The 8,201-nt window shown below is 43.7% G+C and overlaps 1 long non-coding RNA gene across 1 annotated transcript; it reads right to left on the bottom strand.

Moving 5' to 3' along the window:
* Nucleotides 1-7,317: 7,317 nt before the first annotated feature.
* Nucleotides 7,318-7,946, bottom strand: LOC137538603 (uncharacterized). The gene is made up of 2 exons (XR_011024847.1): nucleotides 7,796-7,946; nucleotides 7,318-7,648 (listed from the first exon to the last, which is right to left on the bottom strand). It is a non-coding gene; the product is annotated as an uncharacterized lncRNA (long non-coding RNA).
* Between the last annotated feature and the right edge of the window lie 255 nt (nucleotides 7,947-8,201).

Here is an 8,201-nt window from a genome sequence, read left to right as displayed (position 1 = left end):
CAAATCCGCTGCCAATGCCTAAACCCAGGTACAACCACCCCCCCACCATACACACACACACCTTGCAATGCCTAAATTTAAGTCCTCCCTCTGGCAATGCCTAACCAAACCCCCTTCCCAGCAATATCTAACCCTAAACCCCCTATTCACTGATGCCTGCCATCTGATAAAATGGGCGTCACCATAGGCACCTATAATAATAGCTGCAAACAGTGGCTATCAGGGCCGGCGCTACCATAGAGGCAAAGAGGGCAATTGCCCCAGGGCCCCAGAGCTTGTAGGGGCCCCCAGTAGCTACAAGAGGAAAAAAAAAATTCAAATCGACCTTATAGTTTTTGAGAAAACTGATTTTAAAGTTTCAAAGGAAAAAAAATACACATTTAAAAACCCGCCAACTTTAATGGGTAATAGCAAATCCACCTTAAATGCTAGAATCCCTAAATTTGCAGAATATGTTAAGGAGATCATTAGGAATAAGAGGAAAAAACAATTTTTCAAAAAGACCTTATAGTTTTTGAGAAAATCGATTTTAAAGTTTCGATGGAAAAAAGTATACTTTTAAATGCAATAAATGTCACTTAGCAAACCTAACGGTAGTGTAATTTTACATGTATCAAAAGAAAGAGCAATGAATTTCCTGACGGGGTTTCCAGGGGGTCTATACGCATCCGCAGCGCTTTGGCCAGGGATCGCTATACAGCCGCAATATGGCTGTAGGAAGATCCCTGGCATTTTTTCCTATTTTCCCCCCAAAAAATTTTTTTATGTTTAGAGTGCGGGAATTTAAAAAAAAAAATTACGTGGGGTCCCCCCTCCTGAAACGTTTTAACCCCTTGTCCCCCATGCAGGCTGGGGTAGCCAAAATGTGGAGCTCCGACCGATTGGAGCTTCACACCCTGACTATACCAGCTGCAAAAAAGGTCCCTTAATGCCGATTTTTGTTCCCGGGTATCTGTTGGGGGGGGGGGGGGGGGGGGTTATTTTGCCCTGGGGCCCCATTGTTGCTTAAACCGGCCTTGGTGGCTATGAAATGTAATTTGGTTGCCAGAGATGACCAAGAAGATAGTAGGTGCCAGGGCCGCCTTCTGTGCATACTGCATCTACAAATAGTCACAGTTTGCACAGCGGTTGAACCCGGTAACCGCCTGGGATGCTGAAGGTGCTTAAATTACTTGCATTAGCTGCTAATCGTGTCTATTATAGGTGCATATGACAGTGCCCATAACTGTTTCAGAATAAAGGGCATTGCACAAAAAAAAATATACTTTAGCCACTGCTGTGTCATGTGTATAACAACAAAGGTTATTCATTCTAGTTCACATCATTTTTATGTACAAACATTTTGCTTTTGGACACATGGATTTTTGAAGTGGAAATATTCTTTAGGGCCCTTTTCCACTAGCAATCGCAATCACAAATCACAAACGCCAGCGATTGCAATTTTTCATTAATTCTGTTATGCGATTGCGATTTGTGATTTTCATTTGCATTGCATTATCATTGTAAAAATCGCTCCAGCAAGCGATTGCGATTTGCGATTAGCGATTTCCAAATCTAATCACTGTAGTGGAAAATACTTCTGGTGATTTCTATGATAAAGTAACAACTCTAGCGATTTAAAAATCACTAGCGATTTGCGATTTTGCGATTCAGCAATCACAATCGCTCTAGTGGAAAAGGGCCCTTAGAGTCTCTGTAACATAAATTACAAGCATCAGTATAACGTGTGATGTCTGTCTGTACAGGATATTCTGCGTTAAAAAACAACCCCTAAAATGTTTTGTAATAGAACAGCGACTATGGTGGATCAGAACAGAATACAGTTATAGCACCACCTAGAGGTGCAATTATTTATTAAAGATTCTTTGTACCTCAGTACTCTGTCACCAGGAATAATATGTTGACATTCAAGGTCAAATTACATTTTCCGCCCACCTAAACCAATTGTTAGGTGCCGCCTCCCCCAAGGATGACTGTGGTTGCTGCCATTCAGTATAAACAATGAAAAAGCAAATACAGGAATTAACCCTTACCAATAATTAACTCTCGCAGCTCATCTTTCATCTCTCAAAAAAAATAAATGTATATATATGTATATACAGTATAACTGTTAGATAACTATATATATATATATATATATACACACACACACACACCGTACTTTCTGCCGTATAAGAAGCTCCAGAATATACAATGCACCTAGGTTTACCAGGTGAAAAACTAGGGGAAACCATACCATACCAGGGGGGAAAAAATATATACAAAACCTGGCGTGTCCATATTCCAGAAGCATCTTGTAGATGTTCTCCCCCAATTATTGTGTCCGCCACGTGCCCCCCTCTGTCCCCAGTGAGTTCACTTCTGTCCCCAAGTGTCACCTTCTGTCCCCGTAGCTCCCCCAGTGTCTCCGCTCCCCCCCCCCCCATTTTTTCCTGTTCCCCGTGTATTATTAGCAGTGTTGGGAGTGTGTCCCACCTAATTCATGGCTCCCTCGCGGATCGCATACCTCTCATCTCCAGCGCTGCACCTCTAGTGCCGTCTTCTGCTGCTCACATCATCAGCAGAAGCCGGCGCTAGGGGAGCAGTGCGTCTGCGATTGACGAGGGAGCCATGGATTAGGTGAGACACGCTCCTGACACTGCTAATTATACACAAGGAGGCGGGAGCAGAAGACACTGGGGGGGGGGGGGGAGACAGATACACGGGAGGACAGTGCAGGGAGTCCCCAATGTCTTGATGGGTCGGTGGTTCATATTGGTGGGCGTCCGTAAGTTGGCTATTCCCTGCATTTGCCATATAAGACGTAGGGGATTTTCTCCTCATTTTTGGGGAGAAAAAATGCGTCTTATACGTGTATGTATATGTACATTATAAACTGCTGCAATAAAATAAAACACCCATTTATCTCAATTCATATAATTCCATAATAGTTCCATAATATATTTAAAGGGAATGTAAAATGGTTACTACCTCCCCACAATAAGGCCATCTTCACACTATTTCCGTTGCTGTCACTTTAAACACAGTACAAAAATCAGAAATGGCAGCCCATGTTGTCACTGGGCTCATTCACATCTATGCATTTCAGTGTGTGTGCTTCAGCTAGCATGCTATATTATTCCAGACAACACGCGTGATTTCATAACTATTGTATGGTTTCTAGCCGTGGACACATGCACACAAGGTAGGCAAGGCAGCATTGGCCTCCCCAGATATACCTCACTGACCCAAACTCACATAACCCACTTAATCATAATTGTCATGAATTGTTAAGGGGTGTGTTTAAAAATAATATATATATATATATATATATATATATATATATATATATATATATATATATATATATATATATATATATATATATATATATATATATATATATACATATACTGTCTATATACAGCCTGGGTCTTTACAGGTTTAAATATTGTCCGGGAAATCCAAATTGTTGCAAAATTCAATATAGACCAAAACTAAAATAATCATAGCTTTTAATTAGTGCATCAATAACACCTAGCATATTATTGTTCGAACCGGTTAAAGGACCCTGAGCTCTGAATAAAAATATAATGAGTTTTACCTGGGGCTTCCTCCAGCCCCCCGTAGCCCGCAAGGTCCCCCGGCGTCCTTCTAATCCCTTCCGTGGTTCTGTTCCTAGTGCCTGCTCTGGTAATCTGGCATCTTCATCTGAAGTCATCCGTGCGCGCCCCCACCATGCACGCTGTGCATCATCACACTGGCTGGCGTAAGAGTCCTACGCATGCGCAGTTCTCTCAGACTGAACCGCGCATATGCAGGACTTACACCGGCCGGCATGATGACACGCAGCGTGCGTGGTGGTGGGGGAGGAGCACCGGTGACTTTCGGAGCCAGTTCCAGGAAGGGCCCAGAAGGACACCGGGGAACTTGCGGGCTACGGGGGGCTAGAGGAAGCCCCAAGTAAGTCCAAATTTAATTTTTATTCAGAGTTTAGGGTCCCTTTAAGCATAAAAAACAGAACAAAACGAACTGGATCCTAATGGATGCAAAAGGATCCTATGTGGGATCCATTCACATTACTCCGTTCAAACAGATCTGCTTACGCTGAACGGAACGCAAGTTTGGGGAGGCCCCAATTTCTCTGGATCGTGAGATGTGTCACATTGACCAGTCGCTATTGGAACAGAAAGTCAAGGATGAAAAACTGATACCCAATAAAAACTGATCCATTTGACGGGTCAGTTTTTACACAGATCAGTTTTTGATATCTGCATTGTGAACTGGCCCTTATGCTATCGTATGCTAATCGGCAGTGCCAATTGATATTATTATTGATTTATAAACCACCAACATATTCCGTGGTGCTGTACGAAGTAGGAAAACAAACTAGGGGTACATAATTATACAGACAATGATATACATCAAATATGGACACTGGTACAAAATACAGAACTGGTGATTACAATGGCAGATGTAACATGATGAATAAAATGTATGGAGTACAAGCTATGAAATGAATAACAAAATCCAAGACACAAAAGGGTGAGAGAGCCCTGCCCTTACGAGCTTACAATCTAAAGTAATGGGGGAAACAAGAGGTAGGGAAATATGCAGTATACATACAGGCAGTGTGTGTTTAGGTTATCTAGTAAGGAGTAAAACTTGACGAGAGGTCGAAGGGGGAATGGCCTAAGTTAGAGCATATGCTTGTCAGAAAAAGTGAGTTTTGAGGGAGCATTTAAAGATTTCAAAGGTTGGAGAATGACGGATTTGCTGTGGAGGGGCATTCCAGAGTAGGGGTGAGGTACATGAGAAGTCCTAAATACGTGAAAGCGACAAAGTGATTCTAGAGGAGAACAAAAGAAGCTCATGTGCAGATCTGAGAATGTGGTTGGGTTGGTATCTGGAAACAAGTGAGGAAATGTACGGGGGAGAGAGATTGTGGAGAGCTTTGTGGTTTGGGGTTAAGAAGAGTTTAAAATGGATCCTCTTGGTAATTGGTAGCCAATGCAGAGCTTGACAGAGAGGAGCAGCAGAGAAAGAGCGAGGAAAGAGATGAATAAGACGAGCAGCCGAGTTCAGTACAGATTGAAGTGGTGCCAGTCTATAAGTCCACCAAGCAATATATTAATAGTCCAAGCAAGATATAATAAGAGCATGTACTAACATTTTAGTAGTGTCCTAAGTGAGAAAAGATCGGATGTAAGATATGTTTTTGAGTTGGTGATGGCAGGAGCTGGTTAGGGAGTGAATGTGAGGAATAAATGAGAGAGAATAATCAAATATTACCCCTAAGCACCGTGCTTTGGGAACTGAAGTTGTAGGGGTGTTAACATTGTTTGTTATATCAGGCAGAGAGATGGACAGAGATGGTGAAAAGATGATTAGTTCTGTTGATTGATATGGTAAAAGAACCATAGTATAAGGCTTTTATTAGTACTATGGATTACCCAGATAGCTCATGGTGACCCTGAACCACTAGAAAGGTATACAGGGCTAAAAGAGACCTATACCACAAAGCCATATCAATTCATGCCATGTACTGATTAAGACCAAAACATCAGAATCAGGCTCTGTTTATGTTGGAATGGCGTGGCTCTGTAAAATTTACAAGCTATAGGTTTCACTATACACCAGCAGTTCTGGATGTGCAGCCTTGCTTTCATATGCATAAAGAGATGATTTGCATATTCAGGAGTGGTGCATCATGGGAAACCACAGTTGTCGCAAATACCTTCTGTTTTAAACGAAACATGAACTAAATAAAAGAAAATCTACTTACCTGGGACTTCCTCCAGCCCCTAGAAGACTATGTGTCCCTCACCTCTCTGGCAGTGTCCCGGGGTTCCTTCTGTAGCTTCTATGGTCCCATCTCGGGGTTTCCTCCGTGGCTTCTGCGTAAGTGCACGGCCAAGCTGCTCACGCTCCCATGGAACGGAAGCGTGACCACGAGCATTGCGCAAAAGCAGCTACAGAGGAGACCCCAGGACATTGACAGAGAGTGGAGGTGCGGCGAGGAACACATAGGCTTCTAGGTGCGGGAGGAAGCCCTAGGTAAGTAAATATGTTTTTCTTTTATTTTGCTTGTGTATCCTTTAAGAGGCAAAATTACATTCAGCGGAGGTTCACTCTCTCCGCTTGGTGCTTGTAAGACTCAGGGGCGCCACCAGCATACAAGCAAGGCACACTCCTGCTTTGGGCCTCACTTTAGAGGGTGGCCTCACTTTCCTGCATGTTCTGTGCTCCATGCGCCCCCCTCGCTGTGTAACTCATATGCCCCTGACCCATCGCCGACTCCTCTCACCGCTTTCTCCTCCTGTTGCCGGGTTCTCCTTCTGTCACCATGGTTACTCCAGATGGGTGCCTCTTATGATGTCAGAGGTGCTGCTAGAAGTAACCATGATGGTAGGTTACAAAGCCGGTGATGGGAGGAGAGCGTGGTGAGAGGTGTCAGTGCTGGGTCGGGAGCATGTAAGTTTCCAGGGGCAGCCTATACATGGCTACCTATACTGGGGACACATATGCCTGGCTAACTATACTGGGGGCTAGTGATGATCACCGGATGGTAATTAAAGGACTTGTGCGGGTGGGCGAGTAGGGGTTAAACTTACACAGCAGGCATCTTCTTTAATCCGTCCCACGGCGCCTCCCACGATGCGTTCCAAGCGTGTCATGTGACTACAAACACTTGTTCCTTCAACCCGAAAGGAGGAAGTGCATGTAATCACGTGACCGCGGCTTAGAACTGATCGTGGGAAGCGCCGTGGGACGGATTAAAGAAAACGCCTGCTGGGTAAGTTTAACTCCCCCTCGCCCACCTGCACAGGTGCTAGATGAAATCCGAATAAAATCTATTCGGATTTCATCCTGCGATCATCACTACTGGGGGCACCTATGCTTGGCTACCTATACTGAAGTCACCTATGCCTGGCTACCTATACTGTGGTACCTGTGCGCATACTGCGTGCATGTGCAGTGTCCGGCAATGGGCTGAGTCTGCCAGCTTTCCGAGGGGTACAGCGGCTGAATAGAGGAGCGCAGAATGACAACAAGGGACCAGGAGTCCTATAGGGAGCTAGAAGAAGCCCTAGCTAAGTTAAACTGCTGATCTGATTTTTTAATTTTTCACTTAACACTCCCTTTAAATGTCCTAGCATTATCCTCAGAAAGAGCTCTTCATTGACCAACCCCCTCTCCCATGATATTCATACTGGCTAAAAACGGTTCCCATTTTACATAGTCAGTCATTGTATGAAATTTTGACTTTCCCACCAAAGCCTGGACGATTTAGAAGAATGCTATTACAGACAGAACTAATATTCGCACACAACAGACTGTTTGATACATGATCTTTAATTACTACCACCCACAAGAGTGGACATATAAGAGGTACAATATTTCCCCAACGCTGAAGGAATGTTTGAAATGGAGAGGCATGTAGAATTTATTTGATCTTTGCGACTCTTACTCATGTAACATTTTTGACAGTCTTGCTTTATAGGAGGTGAAACAGGTTTATATGAACAAGACCAGCCAGAGGGCTCTGGAAGCGATATAGAGATTCATACACATCAAATGAATAGTGCTGGATGAGTTCTCCTTACCACAGGATGTTTCTGGAGGTGAAATGCATGAATGCTACCTGGCTCTATATCAGGACTTTAGGCTACAACACAATAAAATGTACAGAGAAAAATACTTAAAGAGGAACTGTCGCGAAAATCTTAAAATTTAAAACACATACAAATAAGAAGTATGTTTCTTCCAGAGTAAAATGAGCCATAAATTACTTTCCTATGTTGCGGTCACTTACAGTAAGTAGTAGAAATCTGACATTCCCGACAGGTTTTGGGCTAGTCCATCTCTCCATACGGGATTCTCAGCATGGCCTTTATTCTTTATAAATGCACTCCCTGAAAAAGATTTATACAAAGATGCTGGCCAGCCTCCCTGCTCACTGTACACTTTTTTGGCAGTTGGACGGAGCAACTGCCATTCACTATGGCCTAGTGCACACCAGAGCGGGTCGGCAGTGTTTTGCGATCTACTTGTGGATGTGGAAAAGCTTGGGTAATGTATTTCAATGGGCTGGTGCACACCAGAGCGGGAGGTGTTTTGCAGAAACGCATACTCCCGGGCTCCTGCAGATTTTGGATTGTGGAGGCGTTTCTGCCTCCAATGTTAAGTATAGGAAAAACGCAAACCGCTCTGAAAAACGG

The sequence above is a fragment of the Hyperolius riggenbachi genome, chromosome 11, assembly GCF_040937935.1.
Source record: "Hyperolius riggenbachi isolate aHypRig1 chromosome 11, aHypRig1.pri, whole genome shotgun sequence".
Lineage (NCBI taxonomy): Eukaryota > Metazoa > Chordata > Amphibia > Anura > Hyperoliidae > Hyperolius > Hyperolius riggenbachi.
The sequence above is the reverse complement of the archived record's forward strand: the minus strand, read 5'-3'. Positions and strand labels throughout refer to the sequence as shown.